Here is a 21,486-nt window from a genome sequence, read left to right as displayed (position 1 = left end):
AAAATCAGTACCCCGTTCTGGCTTTTCCCCCCATATCGCTTGATTCCCTTAGCACTAAGCTAAATCTAACTCTCTCTTGAAAACATCCAGTGAATTGGCCTCCAGTGCCTTCTGTGGCAGAGAATTCCATAGAATCACAACTCTTTGGCTGGAAAAGTTTTTCCTCATCCCAGTCCTAAATGACCTGCCCCTTATTTGTAAACTGTGGCCCCAGGTTCTGGACTCCTCCAACATCGGGATTTTTTTTTTTGTAACTGCCTTGGCCAGCCCTCTAAAAAAATTATGTTTCAATATATATCCGCTCATCCTTATATAAACCAATGAATACAAGTCCAGTCGACCCATTCTTTCATCATATTGTCAGTTCCACCATCCCGGGAATTAAACTGGTGAACCTACACTGCAATCCCTCAATAGCAATAATGTCACAACTCACTAATGTGAGATGTCACTAATGTCACAAGAGTTGTGAATTTGTGGAATTCTCTACCACAGAAAGCAGTGGAGGCCGATTCATTCAAAAGAGAGTTTGATGGAGCTGTTAGGGCTAGCGGAATCAAGGGATATGGGGTGAAAGCAGGAACGGGGGTACTGATCATCCATGATCATATTGAATGAAGCTGGCTTGATGGGCCGAATGGCCTACTCCTGCATCTATTTTCTATGCATATAATCATTACCCACAATATGTTTTGGATTGCTGTGCCTATTTCACAGAAGTTGCTGCTTCTCTTTCGCAGTCCTGGTCTGTCTCCGCCCTAAATCGTTGCCCTTTATCGTTTCAGGTTGCACAAGAAAAGGTCAAATAGCAAGGGGCCGGGACCTGTGCCTAGCGTTAAAGGTTCGCCGTCCAACAGTTCAGTCAACAGTCTGAGTAGCTACATCAGCAACATCAGCAACGCCTCCAAGCGCTCTCATCACCTCGGCAGCAGCAGCGGCTGGCAGGAGCCCGTCGGTACGTGTCCGTGGAGGACAGCGCGGTGGTTGGAAGCAGGGCACCGGCGCATTTCTTTAGTCAGAGGGTGGTGAATCGGTGGAATTCATTGCCACTGAAAGTTGTGGAGACAAAGTCAGTGGATATTTTTAAGGCAGAGATAGATAGATTCTTGATTAATACAGAGGTTATGGGGAGAACACAGGAGAATAGGGTTAGGAGGGAGAGAGAGTTCAGCCATGATGGAATGGCGGAGTAGACTTGATGGGACGAATGGCCTGATTCTTCTCCTATCACTCATGACCTTTTGACGGCAGTGTTCTTAAAGCGTTAACCCTTCCCTCCAACAGACTGGTTTAAAGTACCGCAATCATTGGTGCATGTCGGAGACTCGTGCTGCAGTATCTCAGTTTTAGTGGGAAACGAGCCCTTTGGCCCACCGAGTCCGCGCTGACCGGCGATCATCGCACAGCTGCAGTGAGACTTTGCCCATCCTGCTGTGTGTGGTAACATACACGGTTCAGTTACTGTGGGGAGCGCTGGGTCGGGGTCTGATGCCCCCTGGTGGTGGGAGGTGACCAACACCGAGCTGCAGTTACTGAGAGGCATGGGATTATACGTTACTTTATAAAAAGGAACTGCAGATGCCGGTTTACACTAAAGATGGACACAAAATGCTCGAGTAACTCAGCAGGACAGGCAGCATAAGGTCATAAGTGATAGGACCAGAATTAGTCCATGCAGAATACGTCCCATCAAGTCTACTCCGCCATTCAAACATGGCTATTCAATCTTTCCCTCCTAACCCCATTCTTCTGCCTCCTCCCCATAACCCCTGACACCCGTACTAATCAAGAATCTATCTATCTCAGCATTAAAAAATATCCACTGACTTGGCCTCCAAGGCCTTCTGTGGCAAAGAATGCCACAGATTCATCACCCTCTGACTAAACACATACCTCCTTATCTCCTTCCTAAAGGAGCGTTGTTTAATTTTGAGGCTATGAACTCTAGACCTCGACTCTTCCACATATGGAAACATCCTCTCCACATCCACTCCATCCAAACCTTTCACTTTTCGGTAAGTTTTAATGAGGTCCCCCTTCATTCTTCTAAACTCCAGTGAGTACAGGCCCAGTGACGTCAAACACATTTCTGGAGAGATGGAATGGGTGACGTTTCGGTCGAGATCCTTCTTCAGACTTAGTCAGGGAAGAGGGAGCTTTGGAAGTGTAAGGTGCGAAAACAAGAGATCAAAGGGGACAAAGGTCTAAGAAAATGTAGAATAGATCATTGTTAGCTAGGGGAAGGTGACAACGAAGCATCCACATATAAAATGTAATCAGGAGGACAGTTAAACTGGCCGGAGAACTAGGATGGTGGAGGGATGGAGAGAGAGAGGGAAAACAAGGGTTACTTGAAGTTAGAGAGGTCAACATCATATTGTTGGGTTGTAAGGTGTCCAAGCGAAATATGAGGTGCTGTAATATTTTCCTGTGATGACTTGCCTTGGTAACCTGTATCTCGCAACCAGCAGTCGGAGGGCCGTCCAGCTTTGAGGACAGCGACAACTACAAAGTAAACAGAGCATCCGGCAGGATGGGGATACTGACAGCACCTTCCACTTCTTCCCACACCTACTTGTCATCGACATCTGGCTACTCCTCCCAGGATGAGCTGCAGGGTAAGTGGAACGTTCACCATCTCACATCCCTCTTCCTGAACAGCTAACGCACGGCACGTTGCACTATCGGGAGAGAGGACACATTGGCTGGGGCTGGAACAGAGGCTTTAGGGATTTAATATTGAATGAAGTTGGGTAGGGGGGCACCTGAGCGGGCACTTACTGCGGTGGGTGGATGAGTGGGTGGGACGTGTTACTAGGGTGGGTGGGTGAGAGGAAGTGTTACTAGGTGTGGGTCAGGGTGGGTGGGAGATGTTACTAGGTGTGGACAGGGTGGGTGGGAGATGTTGCTAGGGTGGAGCAGATGGATGGGGGCAGTTACTAGGGCATAGACAAGGTGGGTTGGTGAGTGGAGGATGTAACCAGAATGGGGACAAGGTGGGTGGGTGGTAGATGTTGGGCGTGGGCACTGGGTGAATTGGGGATGTTGCTAAGATGTGGACATGGTGGGTGAGTGGAGGATGTTGGGGGTGGGGGTGAACATCCCATTGCTGGGGAAGGGTGAGGTTGAGTGGGCTATAACAAGGCGCGGGCGTCGGGACATGGAGTGGGTACATGTGCTGTTACTGGGAACGGGGTGAGGGACGTAAGCGGGCTGACGGTGGGGAGGATAAATGGAGCGGGTGGGGTGTGAGGGTCCGTCACTGGGGCAGGTGAGGGTCCTTGGTGATTTCCAGTCATCCCCCCCCCCCCCCCCCCCTCGGTCACTCCTTCCCCAAGTGACTGATCTCCCTCCTCGGAAATTGCAATACTGCTACTGTATATACATATATATATTTACTGTTCCATTATTCTGTGTTCCCACTTCTGGGTGAGATGCTAACTGCATTTCGTTGTCTCTGTACTTGTACACTGCACAATGACAATAACGTTTTTGAATCTTTGAATTTGAATCTGAAACATTGGGCCACGTGGCCCTTTGAACATTGTAAACCTTGAGAGAGAAGTTTGCTTTGTTGACATCTTGCTCTTCTTTCCCACCCCCCAGGTTTGGCCTACTCTAAATCATTCTCTCCCCTTGCCAAGCTGTGGGGCTGGATCTCGCTGCTGTCTCCAGGTACCTGCATTACTAATCTTCCCTCTTCTGTGCTTCATGGCACCAAAACTCTGCTCCAGTCAACCAGTGCCCTGCTGATACTGGGCCCAGTGGTGAGGTAGAGCCCGCTGCTCCTTCCTTAAACTCCCAGGGTTTGCACAAGGCCTGGTCCCCAGTGCTCTGTTGTTCGTGCAGCCTAGGACCACAGTCAGTGCGGGAGGAGGCCACCTTCCAGCTTGGTACTCTATTGTGTTCCCTCAGCCTGACTGGGTCACTCACTGAGATGAGTGGTGAGTTGCTGAGAGGACCATAGAGTCAAGAGACGACTGACTGTCAATGCTCGGTTACTCGATCCCGACTGAAGTCATGTTGTATCACCTAAGGGAGGCCTGGTTTGTGCTCCAGGGTCACTGGGGCGATGGAAGACTAGGATCTCCTTTAGATTTCCCCAGCTGTGTGGCAGAGGATGCTTTGGAAATGTAGTGTAACATGGTGGACCGTGGCCAAGCTCGCACACAGCATTGTGGTGATGAGCAGACACCCATGTTCAATAAATATACATTTTTGTAACTTCCCTCCCTCTCCGTCCCTCCCCCTCCTTAGTCGTTATACTAGTTTCACTGTCGTCCGGGTGAGTTTCATAGTCCGTATAATTCGTTAACACCGAGCCCACAGCCAACCAACAATGGACTGTTTCCTTGATCATCGTTACTTTTTTGCATATTGTTAATTCATTTGTTCCATATCTCTCTACGTCACCGTCTATATCGCTTGGTTCCCTTTTCCCTGACATCAGTCTGAAGAAGGGTCTCGACCCAAAACGTCACCTATTCCTTTTCTCCAGAGATGCTGTCTGTCCCGCTGACTTACTCCAGCTTTTTGTGTCTATCTTTGCCAATGTTGGTTGTGGGATAAGATTGACTGGGACAGAGGGGGCTGCTGTCCATTCACAACCCAGGCAATCTCTCTGTGCTGAAAGGTGATACTTCCTGCTCGGTGGAAGTGTCATTGACAATCTCCAGTTTATTTAGTCTGGACACTTAAGGAGGCCATTCGGCCCGTCGTGGCCTCTGGAGTACCCCCATCAGTGCTGTTGTCCCGATGATATCTCTGCGACCTATTTTTTTTCGGATGCCCTATAGCTCCCCTGGGTTCTCCTGCCACCACCTTGCGGTGGACTTTCTATGGTGGTCCCTGCAGGGGTGAAGGTCTCTCAGCCTGACGTGGTTCCATAGTATCAGTGGTTCTGTTTGGGAGAGTCTGAGCTCTCTTCGTTTCCACTGATGGGAAGCAACGAGGCCCAACGTTGTCTAATGTTGTGTTGCTGTCTCTTTCAGAAAAAGCTTTGCCCCTGGTGTACTGGTGGTTGGGCACAGCCTGATACCAGTTAACAACGGCCATCTCCTTGATCGACGTCTTTAGATCAGATTCAGATTCAATTTTAATTGTCATCGTCAGTGTAAAGTACAGAGACAACGAAATGCGTTTAGCATCTCCCTGGAAGAGCGACATAGCAAATGATTTGAATAAATAATAATAAGTGTCCGGAGGGGGGGGGGGTGATTGGCAGTCACCGAGGTACGTTGTTGAGTAGAGTGACAGCCGCCGGGAAGAAGCTGTCCCTGGACCTGCTGGTTCAGCAACGGAGAGACCTGTAGCGCCTCCCGGATGGTAGGAGGGTAAACAGTCCATGGTTGGGGTGAGAGCAGTCCTTGGCGATGCTGAGCGCCCTCCGCAGACAACGCTTGCTTTGGACAGACTCAATGGAGGGGAGCGAAGAACCGGTGATGCGTTGGGCAATTTTCACCACCCTCTGCAATGCCTTCCGGTCGGAGACAGAGCAGTTGCCATACCATACTGTGATGCAGTTGGTAAGGATGCTCTCGATGGTGCAGCGGTAGAAGTTCACCAGGATCTGAGGAGCCAGATGGACCTTCTTCAGTCTCCTCAGGAAGAAGAGATGCTGGTGAGCCTTCTTGATCAGAGTCGAGGTATTGTGGGTCCAAGAGAGGTCATCGGAGATGTTGACTCCCAGGAACCTGAAGCTAGAAACACGTTCCACCTCCGTCCCGTTAATGTGGATGGGGGTGTGCGTGCCGCCCCTGGACTTCCTGAAGTCTACAATGAGCTCCTTGGTCTTCTTGGAGTTAAGGGCCAGGTTGTTGTCAGCGCACCATGCTGCTAAGTGCTGGACCGCCTCCCTGTAGGCCGACTCATCGTTGTTGCTGATGAGGCCAATCACCGTTGTATCATCTGCATACTTGATGATGGTGTTAGTACCATGTACAGGTGTGCAGTCATAGGTGAAGAGAGAGTAGAGGAGGGGGCTCAGCACACAGCCCTGTGGAACGCCGGTGTTCAGGGTGAGGGTTGAAGAGGTGTGCTTGTCTAACCTAACAGACTTGGGTCTGTTGGTTAGAAAGTCCAGTATCCAGTTGCAGAGGGAGGGGTCGATGCCCAGGTTACCGAGTTTGGTGATCAGTTTTGATGGTATAATGGTGTTGAATGCTGAGCTGAAATCGATGAACAGCATTCTTACGTAAGTGTCTCTGTTGTCGAGGTGGGAGAGGGCGGAGTGAAGTGCCGTTGAGATGGCATCCTCCGTACTCCTGTTCTTGCGGTAGGCAAACTGATAGGGATCCAGTGTGGGGGTAGGCAGCTTTTGAGGTGTGCCAGGACCAGCCTCTCGAAGCACTTGGTGATGATGGGGGTAAGTGCAACTGGGCGGAAGTCGTTGAGGCTTGCCGCAGTGGAGTGTTTTGGCACTGGCACGATGGAGGTGGTTTTAAGGCACGTGGGGACAACTGCTTGGGCAAGCGACAGGTTGAAGATGTCAGTCCAGACGTCTGTCAGCTGCGCAGCACAGGCCCTGAGCACGCGCCCGGGGATGCCGTCAGGGCCAGCAGCTTTACGTGCATTAGTCCTACTCAGTGCCACGTATACGTCGTAGGGGGTGAATGTGAGGGGTTGGTGATCGGCAGGTAGCACAGCCTTGATGGCTATCTCTAGATTGTCCCTGTCGAAGCGGCCATAGAAGTGATTAAGCTCCTCAAGGAAGGAGGCGTCGCTGGATGTGGGGGTGGAGTTGGAGGGTCTGTAGTCCGTGATGGCCTGGATGCCTTGCCACATGCGTCGGGGGTCGGAGTTGTTGTTGAAGTGCTTTACTGTGTCCAGGTACGTGATCAGGGGATCAACAGACTCCCTTCCTCCACCTGGTCAACTGAAGTAGAGTCACCCATCCCCGCTGCCTCCTCCATCTCCTCTTCACCTCATTACTGAACACACCCTCCCACAGGACACCCTGTCACACTGAACCCCCGATAAACCCACCACAGAACAGCCCACTCTCACTACTACAGGTAAACTCACCGTAGAACAGCCCATTCTCACTGTACCCGACAATGCCTTACAACGCTTACAGCGGCAGAGACACATATTCCATCCTGACTACGGGTGCTGTCTGTTCAGAGTTTGTACGTTCTCCCCATGTCCTGAGTGGGTTTTCCCCGGTACCTCCGGTTTCCTCCCATACTCCAAAGGCGTACAGGTTTGTGGGTTGATTGACAATTTAATTGTAAATTGACCCTGGTTTGGGGGGGGGGGAAGGTTAGTGGACAGAATAGTGGACAGAATAGTCAGATGCAAGGCAGAGAACGAGGAAGGAGGGTTGGTTTAAACTGCACAGAAAGGGGCCTGAAGGGTAAGGCAGATGAGCTTAGGGCATGGATAGGTACGAGCGACTGGGACATTGTAGCCATGAATGAAACCTGGTTAAGGGAGGGGGCAGGACTGGCAGCTCAATGTTTCGGGCTACGGGAGCTTCAGGTGAGACAGGGGTGAGGGAAAAAGAGGAGGGGGTTTGCGTTGTTAAATACTGGAGGGGTACTGGAAGACTGGAGGGTGGCAAGTGTTGTGCCTCTTTTCAAGAAGGGCTGCAGGGAAAATGCTGGGAACTCTTGGCCGGTGTGCATAACATCTGCAGCTTTAAAGTTACTAGAGAGTATTCTGAGGGATAGGTTATACAGGCATTTGGATGGGCATGGGCTGATTGGGGATAGTCAGCATGGTTTTGTGCGTGGGAGGTCGTGTCTCACAAAGGTATACAAAATCATGAGATGAATAGATCGGGTAGACGCACAGTTTCTTACCCAGAGTAGGGGAATCGAGGACCAGAGGACATATGTTCAAGGTGAAGGGGAAAAGATTTAATAGGACGAAGGGTAAAGTTTTCACACAAAAGCTGGTGGGTGTGTGGAACAAGTTGCCAGAGGAGGTAGTTAAGGCTGAGACTACCCCATCGTTTTAAAAAACAGTTAAATAGGTACATGAATAGGACAGGTTTGGAGGAATATGGACTAAGCGCAGGCAAGTGGGACTAGTGTAGCTGGGACATTGTTGGTCGGTGTGGGCAAGTTGGGCCGAAGGGCCTGTTTCCAAACTGTATCACTCTATGACTCTAGTCTGTGTAGGGTAGTGTTAGTGGGCAGGAATCGTTGGTCAGTGCGGATTCCGTGGGCCGAAGGGTTGTTTCTGTACTGTGCCTTTAAACTAAACTTAAAAAATGATAACCCATTTATTGTACCCCAGGTAAACGCACCACAGGCCAACCCACTTGTACTACCCCAGGTAAACCCACTAGAAACATAGAAAAAACATAGAAAAATAGGTGCAGAAGGCCATTCGACTCTCTGAGCCATGGACTACAAGATAGCTTGCCCACACGCTACCCCAGATACACCCTATGATACTGAACCCAAGGTTGTCTAATCTTTGCACCAGTGTCACCATGGCTCTGAGCTTTGGGTGTGTGGAGTGAAGGTCTGTCAGCAGCGTGGGTCCATGGAGGGGTCTGTCCATCTCTTGACCATAATCATTGACCTGATTCTGTCTGTTTGATGGGAGCATTCGATTTGCTTGTAACGTGTGTGTGGGAAGGAACTGGAGATGCTGTTTTAAACTGAAGATAGACACAAGAAGCTAGAGAAACTCAGCGGTTCTGGCGGCGTCTCTGGAGAGAAGGAATGGGTGACGTCATCAGACTCCAGAGATACTGCCCGACCCACTGAGTTACGGCAGCATTTTGTGTCCATCTTGCTTGAGACGGGGTTGGGTTCAATAGCCGGCTGACGTGTGTGTTTCCCCTCCAGGTGTGTCCCTCACGTGAAGAAGTGGATGCTGCTGGTGTTGCTGGCATTACTGGGTAAGGACCTGCTCCATTTCTTCATCGATCATTGATGTCTGCAGGACAATATGAAGAGAAAATCTTCACAGAGGGTTCGAGCAGTTGAGGCAAAGCATGAGGAGAAACAGTCAAGTTGAGAGTAAAGGATTAAAGGTGGAAGGAGGGATTGGGGTGGGCCCTGGGCTGTATTTAGCAGTCTGTTTGACAGAACAACGCTGGCCAATTTATAGTGTAAACTGAGTATCCGGTGCCCAAGGTTCTTATTGGAATTAGTGAGTGAGGTCCAAGCAGCTGAATTGAGGTTGTGTTATATTGTACAGGCCCATTGCCTACAAATGCTCATCACACGGCAACCCACTCATTCCTGGGATCATTCTCGTAAACCTCCTCTGGACTCTCTCCAACACCAGCATATCGTTCTTCAGACATGGAGCCCAAAACCGCTCACAATACTCCAAATGTGGTCTGGCCAGTGCCTTATAAAGCCTCAGCGTTACATCTGTCTTTCCATTCTATTATCAGGGTGCTTGTATTTGATAATCTCGCTGTTCTAACGCGTGCAAAGATGCTAATCTCCAGATTGCTCCCAGTAGCTGGTACAGTGAGTGTAGGTGTGGGAAGGGAGTGTGGGTGATGAGTAGGGGAGTGACGGTGCAGGAGGGAGGGCTGTATATTCCTTGGGCACTGGCACTGGTCCTGAGGGCAGGTGGCATCTCGACGCTGGGACCAATCTCCTTGATGGGTTTGTTAATGCCGTTTGGATGGGTTGATATGGTTTGGTATGGAAGGAAATTTGAGCCAAGATTTGAGGGGAAGATGGGTAGAACAGGGAATGAGGGCATGAAGTTAGTGAGTGTTTGGGAGGAAGAGGAAAGAAAGGCTGTGAAGCTTTCTGGTGAGAGTGGCGACGTTTAAAGGAGATATGGACCCAAAGTAGTTTTTTAACTGTGGTGGGTGTCTGGAACCTGCTTCCCGGGGTAATGGTGGAAGCAGATACGATAGTTGATGTTTAAGAATATTTTAGATTTTAGATAGGCACATGGATATGCAGGGAATGGTGGGAAATGGATCAGATGCAGGTAGAGATTAGTTTAACTTGGCATCATGTTCGACACAGACATTGGGCCGAAGGTCCTGTTCCTGTGTTGTTCTATGTTGGAGGATGTCTTGCTTTCACTCTGATTTTGTTCTGAGCAGCTCATTATGGAGAAGGGAGACTGAGGGATGACAGTACTAGTTAATGAAACGCTGTAAACTATGAAAGGGATGATATGTGTAGGAAGGAACTGCAGCTGCTGGTTTAAATCGAAGAAGGGTCTTGACCCAAAACGTCACCCATTCCTTCTCTCTGGAGATGCTGCCTGTCCCGCTGAGCTTATTTCAGCATTTGCGATTATCTTCAGAAGGGATGATATGTTAGAAAGTCGTCAATGTCGAATGTAAGATGAAAATGGGCAATTGCCGACTTGTGAGTGCACTGTTGACCCCCAAATAGGGTGTGAGAGAGAACAAGTTCATAAGCAAAGTTCCAACAAGAAATTATAGATGCTCTTGCCGTGATATTTTGATTCTTCCTCACTGCAGGAGTAATACTAGATGATTAGATTACTAACATACGGTTGTTTAAAAAGGGAGCATGGGAGAGCCCAAATAATTACAGGCCAGCTTGCTTAACCTGTGGAGGACACATTATTGGAATAGATTCTAAATGGTATAACATTCATTTAGAAGTGAAGTGTTTTCAGAACTGAGAGTAAGCATGCAGGTTCAGCAGGCAGTGAAGAAAGCTAATGGCATGTTGGCCTTCATAACAAGAGGAGTTGGGTATAGGAGCAAAGAGTTCCTTCTGCAGTTGTATGGGGCCCTAGTAAGACCACACCTGGAGTATTGTGTGCAGTTTTGGTCTCCAAATTTGAGGAAGGACATTCTTGCTAGTGGATGCCAATTCTCTGGATGCTTTCAAGAGAGTTAGATAGAGGTCTTATATATAGCGGAGTCAGTAGATATGGTGAGAAGGCAGGAACGGGGTACTGATTGTGGATGATCAACCATGATCATGTTGAATGGCGGTGCTGGCTCGAATGGCCTACTCCTGCACCTATTGTCTATTGTCTAAAAGTTGAGTTAAGGAGAGGTCGTCAGGATGTAGTTCTTGTAGGAAGGCTCTGTCTGACTGATGGTTACATTGTTTGAGTTGGTGACAAAGAATTGATAAGGGCAGCATGTTTCATGGAGACTATGGTTTTCAGTGAGGTTTATGGCAAGGCCCCATATGGCAGGTTGGTCAAAAGGTAAAAGGTGAGTGGTCAATTGGAACCAAAATTTCTGGTAAAAAGCCAAGGTTAATGTGTGGGAAGGAACTGCAGATGCTGGTTTACATTCTCCCTATGTATAGGTACAAAATGCTGGAGTGACTCAGCGGGTCAGACAGCAACTCTGGAGAAAAGAAATAGATGACGTTTTGGGTCGAGACTCTTGTTCAGACTGAGAGTCAGGGGAAAGGGAAATGAGATATATAGACAGTGATGTAGAGAGATGTAGAACAAATGAATGAAAGATATGCAAAAAAGTAACATTAATAAAATAAATAGGCTGTTGTTAGCTGTTTGTTGGCTGAGAAAGACTACAAACAGTGACATCAAGTTGACTTTGAAGCTGCTATAACTTGGGTGGGGGAGGGATGGAGAGAGAGGGAATGCAAGGTTTACATCAACTTGTAGAAATCAATATTCATACCATTGGGTTTTAAGGTGCCCAAGCAACATATGAGATGTTGTTTCTCCAATTTGCGTTTGGCCTCACTCTTAGGACAGAAAGGTTAAGTGTGGGAATGGGAAGGGGAATTAAAGTGTTTGGCAACCGGGAGATCAGGTAGGTCCAGACAGACTGAGTGCTGTGAGCGGACTGAGGCGACTGCATACCTTGAATGGTGCTTGCTTCAGTGCAACATTTCTGCCTCTGCAGGTGTTGGCCTCTTGATGTCATCCAGAGATATCTGGTCTCGTCCCGAGAAGCTGGGCGCGCTGGAAAGCACTCAGGTGAGCCCCTGACCGTCCCATCCTCGTGCACTCTCGCTCTTCCTCCTGAAGCCCTCCGTCTCCACAGGTCATGGCTGCCCGTGAGCAGTCCGGGTGTCTGGGGTTATGGGGAGAAGGCAGGAGAATGGAGTTAGGAGGGAGAGATAGATCAGCCATGATTGAATGGCAGAGTAGATGGGCCGAATGGCGTAATTCTGCTCCTGTAACTTATGGCAAACTGGGCTCATTTGGCCCACAGTCCTCTAAACCCTTTGTCAATATTCCTGTCCAATTGTCTTTTCAAAGTGTCAGAAACCAGTGTGTCCCTGGTGGATCTTGGCATTCACTGAAACTCTTCCACAGCAGTAGGAGCTTCTAATGCATATTTAAAATTCCATGTGTAGGTTTTAGTAGATTGGAAGTTGTTCTTCGTCCTTCCGCGGCCAAGTCTGACAATCGGCCATCCTGCCGATCAGAACAGGCTGTCCTCCCTGCCGATACACTATAATAGACCATCCCTCTTGCCAATCACAAAACCAAATACATTTGGCTGACCCTCTCTCCTTGTTGTGCATGGGCTTCAATCAGCCATCCCTCCCGGCTTCTCACTGTGCCTTTGTCTAGTTGCCCGTTCACTTACAGTGGAGGCCTGTCCTCCTGATGCAGCTGATGCTTGCAGTGGGAATGGCATGTGAATTGGCTGCAGCTCTAGTGCAGCTAGTGGCATGTAGGGGGGGGGGGGCACAGCCCCCATGTTTTGAGTTTTAAATTTTGAAATTCGGTGAAAAAAAATCTAATAAAATCTCTGCTTATCGCGAGACAGTGGGGATGTCACTGTTAAGCGCTTGTTAATTGTCTCTAATAACATCGTATTAACATGATGTGTCACCAATTGTGTTTTGACCTTCAACTATTACTGAAGGTATTCACAGAGAATTTCTTAAAGCTGTCTGATGCGGGTACAGTTACCATTTGAACTAATTGGATGTATTGGTGGATGGGAAAGATTTAAACGGTTCGAACGGGTTCCCTGGCTCGCTTGCAGGTAAGTCCTTCGTTTGGGTCACTCACGTTATTTAGTTTTTTTTTCCCATCTCTCTCTTTCTTTCCCCCTCCAAGGACGGTTCCTCTGTCAGCCTTTATTTGCTTCAGTTTTATTTGTTTAAGTGTTATTTATCACATTGTAGCTTTTGAAAGATTCAAGCGGGTATCAGACGTTTTCTCAGGGCTGAATTGGCCGATTCGTGGTGCCTTTCATCGCCCGGTGCGGCTTAAAACCAATCTGCTGCATCAAGGCGATCGAGGCTCCCGATGTTAAAGCCCCCGCCGGCAGTAAATCAAAGATCTTGGAGTAAACCCATGCAGATCACGGGGAGAAGGTACAAACTCTGTACAGACAGCACCCGTAGTCAGGATCGAACCCAGGTCTCTGGCGCTGGAAGACAGCATGAGTCACCGTGTCGCCCCTCGGATGTGGGAGGAAACCGGAGCAACCGGAGGAAACTCCCACGGTCATAGGGAGAATGTACACAAGAGAGCAGCCAAGGTCTGGGTCAAACCCAGATCTCTGGCATTGCGAGGTAACTTGGTCGGCTTCGATGTTGGGCTGAAGGGCCTGTCTCCGTGTTATATGATTCTGCAGACCTGAGCCCTCTGCTTCCAGATCAGCAGCAAGGACCCATACTGCAGTCGTCCATGTTCCCAACACCACTGAACCGACCACTGTGCACAACTGCACAGACTTGCTAGACATTAAATGCTGGAATAACTCAGCAGGTCAGGCCGATTTACTGGAGAAAAGGAATAGGTGACATTTCTGGAAAGTCTCAACCCGAAACGTCACCTATTCTTTCTCTCCAGAGATGCTACTTGACTCGCTGAGTTACTCCAGTTTTTGTGTCTATCTTCGGTTTAAACCAGCATCTGTAGTTCCCTCCTATGCATTCTGACAGCTTGCTAGCTGGTTTCTCAACACTAGCCGTGCTGTGCAGCTTGGAGATCCACGCCCGTGTGTGTGGTTTGCACATCATTCGATAGCTGCCCGCTTCTGTGTGGCCAGCTCACCTCCCTCGTGAGAAAAATCCATGGGCCAACGCATACTTATTTAGATCCAAAGCATTCTCGAGGTAATCATTTGACGGCTACCGCACATGGTATAGATGTCTGCTCCGGTCAGTAAATGTGGAATCAAGGACAGCACGGTGGCATAGTGGTAGAGCTACTGCCTTACAGCACTTGCAGCACCAGAGACCCAGGTTCAATGCTGATTACGGGCGCTGTCTGTACAAAGTTTGTACGTTCTCTCCGAGACCGCATGGATTTTCTCCGAGATCTTCGCTTTCCTCCCACATTCCAAAGACATACAGGTTTGTTGGTTAATTGGCTTGGTATGAATTGTCCCTAGTGTGTCTGGGACAGTGTTAGTGCATGGGGATCACTGGTCAGTGTGGACCCGGTGGGCCAAAGGGCCTGTTTCCTTGCTGTATCTCTAAACTAAACTAAACTGCACACAATCCCCAAGCAGAAAGAGCAGTGAGACTTGCACCTTTGTGGCTGTGGTTGGGAGGTGTTGGCCTGAGCTGCCACCCAGGGACAAGGCAGCGTTCAATTTCACACCTGAGTGGTGTCGCACACACACACACACACACACACACACACACACACACACACACACACACTCACGCCCACGGTGGGATTTGACCTTCATGCTGCTCGTAAGTGTTGTTGCTGGAACGACTTGAACCCGAGTACCGGGCTGTCACTGGAGAAATGTTGATCAAAGCTTTCTCATGGCCAGTGGGGGAATGGGTAAGCAGAGATGAAAGGCAGAGGAGTGCTGGAAATGTGGGTGGGAGGAAGGAGCAGCAGGGGAATAGCCTTTCAGCCCACAAAGTAAATGTGGAACATGATGCAAAGATGACTAATCTTGCTTGCCTGCGCACAATCCATATCCCGCTATTCCGTTCATATCCATACGACCATCAAAATGCCTCTATCGTATCTGCCTCCACCGCCTATCATGGCAGAGCCTGTTCCAGGCATCCACCTGGTATAAAAAATCTATCACTTTTATACTTTATCCCTCTCATCGTAAAGCTATACCCTCTGGTCTTTGACATTTTCTCCCGGCTACCACTGCACCACCATATTGCCCAAGCTGACTGTCTTGCTCTGTTCCTAGGTTGGCCTGCAGCTGCATGTGCAGAGAATGGAGAAGGAGCTGGAGCTGCTGACCGCTGACTTCCGGGCTTGGCTGGACTGACGCGGCGGGTCGTCTGAAACCATACGCCTCCCTCCCCCACTGACACCAGCCCACATCATCAAGCTGCTGGGCAAGGTAACCCTTCAGAGACTGGATGAGCTTCGGAACATGCTGCCCTTCGAGTCGCTGGAGAGGGTGCAGGTAAGTGTCAAATGCTGACAGCTTGGCCTCTTCCTCCACCCCTACCTGGCAGTGATGTGTAGAGTCTGTCCGTAGGGGGGTGAGCAGAGCCTAGATTGACACAGGAGGAAATCCAGCTGTTAGTTAACCTGTTGCTTAACCTGCCTGGTGGTCATTGAGAGAGATGGCATGGAAACAGGCCCTTTGACCACTGAGTCCACGCTGACCATCGATCACCCATTTGCACTAATCTAATCCATTTATTATCTGGCAACTGAATAAGTTTACCACAACTAGAGAGCAGTCCTGAACAACGATCTACCTCATTGGTGACCCTCGGACTATCTTTAATCGGATTTTACTATCTTTACCATGCACTGAACGTTATTCTCTTATCATGAATCTATACACTGTAAATGCCCCGATTGTAATCATGTATTGCCTTTCTGCTGACTGGATAGCATGCCACAAAAGCTTTTCACTGTACAGGTGACAATAAACTAAACTGAACTGAACTTTATTCTTTCCATATTGTCTTCAATCCCCTCGCCCCCCAGATTCTCCACTTGCCGACATGGAAGAGGCAATTTACAACGGCCAATTAACCTACGAAGCTGCACACATTTAGTTTTCTCTCTCTGCAAAGGCTCTCGCTCTGTGTTGGACAGAGGTGGGGTGGGTGCGTGCCTCTGGTGAGACTGTAACACTGCTTGTGTTTGCTTCCAGGCTGACATCGCCGCCATCCAGCAGAAGCATGAGGAGCGGACGGAGCCGGCGCTGCGGGCAGTTGTTTGCAATAACAAGGTGGGTGCGGGGAGAAAGAGCTGGTGCTGGTGTGGGAGAAGGGGTAGAGAGGGCACAGGGAGTCATAGTTCATAAGTGATAGGAGCTGAATTAGGCCTTTCGGCTCATCAAGTCTACTCCGCCATTCAATCATGGCTGATCTATCTCACCCTCTTCACCCCATTCCCCTGCCTTCTCTCCATAACCTCTGACACCCATACTAATCAATAATCTATCTACCTCTTCCTTAAAAAGATCCACAGCCTATTGTGGCAGTGAATTCCACAGATTCACCACATTCTGATGAAAGAAATTCCTCCTCATCTCCTTCCTAATGGGACGTCCTTTTAGAAACATAGAAACATAGAAATTAGGTGCAGGAGTAGGCCATTCGGCCCTTCGAGCCTGCACCGCCATTCAATATGATCATGGCTGATCATCCAACTCAGTATCCCGTACCTGCCTTCTCTCCATACCCTCTGATCCCCTTAGCCACAAGGGCCACATCTAACTCCCTCTTAAATATAGCCAATGAACTGGCCTCGACTACCCTCTGTGGCAGAGAGTTCCAGAGATTCACCACTCTGTGAAAAAAGTTCTTCTCATCTCGGTTTTAAAGGATTTCCCCCTTATCCTTAAGCTGTGACCCCTTGTCCTGGACTTCCCCAACATCGGGAGCAATCTTCCTGCATCTAGCCTGTCCAACCCCTTAAGAATTTTGTAAGTTTCTATAAGATCCCCTCTCAATCTCCTAAATTCTAGAGAGTATAAACCAAGTCTATCCAGTCTTTCTTCATAAGACAGTCCTGACATCCCAGGAATCAGTCTGGTGAACCTTCTCTGCACTCCCTCTATGGCAATAATGTCCTTCCTCAGATTTGGAGACAAAACTGTGCGCAATACTCCAGGTGTGGTCTCACCAAGACCCTGTACAACTGCAGTAGAACCTCCCTCCTCCTATACTCAAATCCTTTTGCTATGAAAGCTAACATACCATTCGCTTTCTTCACTGCCTGCTGCACCTGCATGCCTACTTTCAATGACTGGTGTACCATGACACCCAGGTCTCGCTGCATCTCCCCTTTTCCTAGTCGGCCACCATTTAGATAATAGTCTGCTTTCCTGTTTTATTCTGAGGTTAAGGCCTCTGGTCCTAGCATGGCAAGCTTTCCTTCACATTCTGCCTGAAATGGCTGCGTTTAGTCTTCTTTTTGATTTGTTTTAGCGATACAGCGTGGAAAGTCTGTGCCGACCAACGATCCACACACACTACCACCGTCGTGCACATACTAGGGACAATTTACAATGTTACTAAGCTATTTAACCTACAAACCTGTACGTCTTTGGAGTGTGGGTGGAAGCCGGAGCACCTGGAGAAAATCCACGCAGGTCACGGGGAGAACTTACAAACTCTGTACAGACAGCACCCGTAGTCGGAATCGAACCTGGGCCTCTGGTGCTGTGAGGGCAGCAACTCTACCGCTGCGCCACCGTGCTGCCCCTCAGCTGCTCTACCTCTCAGTCAGACCATTTATCGCGGCACCATTTAACGTCATACTCTCAATTCCGTAATATCAAGGCCAGTCACCTCGGTGTTGTACTGGTCTCAAGGACTGGCCTCCGTAACCACTTGGGCAGAGAATTCCCTGCAATTCCCATCCTCTTTTGATTTGATGGGCTGAAATGGCCTATGTCATCAGGAAATATGAAATATGGAAAAGTGACTTCTGCTTTACATATTTGTAAATTTGACTTATGTTGTGAAAAAGGTAGCTGCGAGTTGAATTAAAAAGCCTCCAAACTTGAAAACAAACGTTTTTTTAATTTCTATTCCTAGATGTTGTTGCTGGAATCTGCTGTGGAAAGGTACAGAGTGTTTCCAGCCAGGAGTGGAGCAGCAGAAGACCCTGGGGGGGGGGGGGGGAGGAGGGGCTTCGTCGGTTGCTGCGTGAAACAGGTCAACGTTGTTTTTAGTTTAGAGGTACAGCGTGGAAACAAGCCCTTCGACCCACCGAGTCCGTGCAGTCCAACGATCACCCTTACACCGGCAGTCAGTATTGAACCCAGGTCTCTTGCGCTGTAAGGCCGTAGCTCTACTGCTGCACTCTGATGGCTTGCTTTGTCCTGTATAGGACAGGCTTTGTCTGGGCCACAGCCAGACATAAAAACAGTATTTTTCCACGAGCAGTAGCTCTACTCAACAGCCAAAAGTCTGCAGGCTCTTTTTACTCTGGTATTTTATTTCCACGTGTTTAAATTATAATGTTTTATTTTTAATTTTCTACTGTATATCATGTTTTTATCCTGGCAAGCAAAGCACCAAGGCAAGTTCCTTGTATGTACACATACTTAGCTAATAAAATTATATTTATTATTATTATTATTATAGGTTGACGGATGAACAGAAGCAGCTACTGACTGCACTGGCGCTGCTGGAGGAGCAGCTCAGCCAGACACGGCTGGAGCTGCAGGCTGCACGTGCGGCAACCAAGGACATGGCCTCCAGCATGCGAGCAATGGAAAGCAGTGTTAAAAGTATAATTGATGTACGTTTTCCCAAATAGTTTGTATTTAACTGTAAAAGGCCAAATCTTAGCACTTCTCCTGCCTTGGAGATGATCAAAGAGATTGAGGTGAAGTGGAAAGTGTGGAAAGTACCTTCCCCTCTTCCCTCCCCTTCTCTAACACTCAACTCTCACTCTCTACTGTGTTCTTCCCTTTCTCTCACTGTCTCTCCTTTTCCCCCTCTGCTCCTTTCCCAGTGTTCACAACGTGGTCTCCTCTACATTGGAGAAACCAAACAGACATTGGGTTTCTACTTTGCAGAGCACCTGTGTTCGATCCATGGGACGCTCCTGAGCCTCCTGTTATCTCATTCTGACTCTTGGATGTGGGAGTGACCGAACAGTCTGTGACTTCCTGCGCTGTTGCAATGAGGCTCAAGTAATCTTGAGGAATGGCATCTCATCTTCCATTTGGGCTCATGGCAGTCCTCTGGGCTTGAACTAAATTTGATATTCTTGGGTGATTTGATTCCTCTGTTAGTATCAGTTGTCCATTTGTGGTAATAGGGTTGGCTTGTTTTTTAAAATATCCAATAGTGGAGGGCATGTGCACGTTGACCTGCCAGACATGTCTTGTCTGAAAAGTGTCTTCACCTGAAACATCACCCATTCCTTCTCTCCAGAGATGCAGCCTGTCCCGTTGTCTATTTTCGGTTTAATCCAGCATCTGCCATTCCTTCCTAGACATGTCTTCTTGCTCTGCATTTTACAATTTCTACGATCTTTTGTCTATTTTTCTTATCACCTAACCGCTCCTATTCACTCCTTGACCAGATAGTTTTGCTTGCAGCTTATCGCCATGGTCACCTGGTTTTACACTATCGGAGCCATCCACCCACCTGTGCAGCTTTACAAGTTTATTTTGTCGCCTCCCCAGTTCTGACGAAGGGTCGTTGACTTGAAACATGAATTCTGTTTCTCTGGCTACAGATGCAGCCTGACCCGAGTGCTCCCAGCAGTTTGTTTTTCAGATATATTCCATCAACAGTTTTCATGCATTTATTCTAATTTTTTTTCCTATATGACTGCCTCCTTTCAGTCCATGTTAGCACACGTCCTCCAATATCTTGGGCTCTTAATTTTTTTGCAGCAGCCTTATATGTCGGAAATGCCTTTTGGAGATCAAAATACACACTACATTTACAGGAGATAGACACAAAAAGCTGGAGTAATGCAGCGGGTCAGACAGCATCGCTGGAGAAAACAAATAGAAAATTCCTTTTCTCCAGAGATGCTATCTGAGCCACTAAGTTATTCCAGCGTATTGTGTATATCTTTGGTTTAAACCAGCATTTACAGTTCCTTCCTGCTACATTTACAGGTTTCCCTTATCAACTCCCTATCACATCCTGTCAAGTTTTGTCTCACATGATTTTCATTAAACCATGTCGGCTGCATTTGATTAGATTCAGCTCACCTATGATTAGTTATTTCCTCTTGCGAACTATGAGTGCTGGATGAATTAGAATCATAGAGTGATACAGTGTGGAAACAGACCCTTCGGCCCAACTCGCCCACACCTGCCAACATGTCCCAGCTGCACTAGTCCCACCTTCTGTTTTACGTGCTGGGAGGCCAGGTGAATCTCACTCACAGCCTCTTCTCCTGCTGGTCCAGGTGCCCAGTAAATGTGAGATCTGCTTCCAACAGCCATTCAGGCAGTGAACCCTTGGCCCACTGTACTAATTGCATCAAACCCTTGTGCCAAATGAATTACATTTCCAATTTTGTGTAGGAAACCTTGTTTCCTCTGAATGGACCAGTCAGAATATCATAACCTTGTGTGGAGGAAGGAACTGCAGATGCTGGTTTACACCACAGATAGACATCAGCGAGACAGGCAGCATCTCTAGGGGGGGAGGAATGGATGTAATTTCGGGATGAGACGTCTGAAGAAGGGTCTCAATCCGAAACATGATCCATTCCTTCTCTCCAGAGATGCTGCCTGTCCCGGTGAGTTCCTCCAGCATTTTGTCTCTTTTTCTATAATATTATAACTTCTCAAACAATCTACCTGCTGCAGTTCCTGGCGACTCTCTCCTTGCAACCTTTCTTCTTCAGTCCTGCCAATGTCATAAACCTTTCTTGTGCCTCTCTAGTGCACTCCCATCAATCCTGTAGAATGGCAACCAGAATCCACACAATGTTACAGGTACTTCTGAGCTAACGTTTTCCACAGTTCCAATATGAATGTCCCTCTGCCTTCAAAGATCCATGAACAAGCTCTCCAAAGATAGACACAAAATGCTGGAGTACCTCAGTGGGACGGACAGCATCTCTGGAACATCAGATAGACATAAACCGCTGAATAACTCCAGCATTTTGTGTCTATCTTCAATGTAAACCAGCATCTGCATTTCCTTCCTACAGAACAAGCTCTTGAAGATATTTCTGTTCCCCACCACGGTTCAGTATCCTTTCAGCTATAATGTATTCCCTTGCCTTGTCTCCCTCACCAAAGGATCAACAATTGTAAAATAATGTTTTTTTACGATGACAAAGATACTGCTTTGCATTGATTTCAATGTTTACAAGGAGGAGCACTGACCATTCTGTTCTTGTGTGTTTAGAAGGAGAAGGCGTTACTCCCACTTGTCAACAAGCTGCTGTTTGGTTCCTCACAAGACAGCACTGGGGAACCACTGACAGCACAGCTGGTCCATCGCCTGGAACGCGAGGCCCTCCTTGCTGGCTTGGAGAAGAAGATCCGCTCTGATGCTTCACTATATCCTGGTCTAGCAATGGTGGCAGCTGTCAGAGCAGGGATTATTAAGGTACAAGCATGCAAGCAACCAGTGGCTCTAACTCTGGAACAGACTATTGTATTTCAGAAAAGTAATTTATTCATAATATATAGTTAATGAAATTGGGGCATGTCTTGCTTCTATGTTCCATCAATTCAGC

This window comes from Amblyraja radiata, chromosome 37, assembly GCF_010909765.2.
Source record: "Amblyraja radiata isolate CabotCenter1 chromosome 37, sAmbRad1.1.pri, whole genome shotgun sequence".
Classification (NCBI taxonomy): Eukaryota; Metazoa; Chordata; class Chondrichthyes; order Rajiformes; family Rajidae; genus Amblyraja; species Amblyraja radiata.
The sequence above is the reverse complement of the archived record's forward strand: the minus strand, read 5'-3'. Positions refer to the sequence as shown.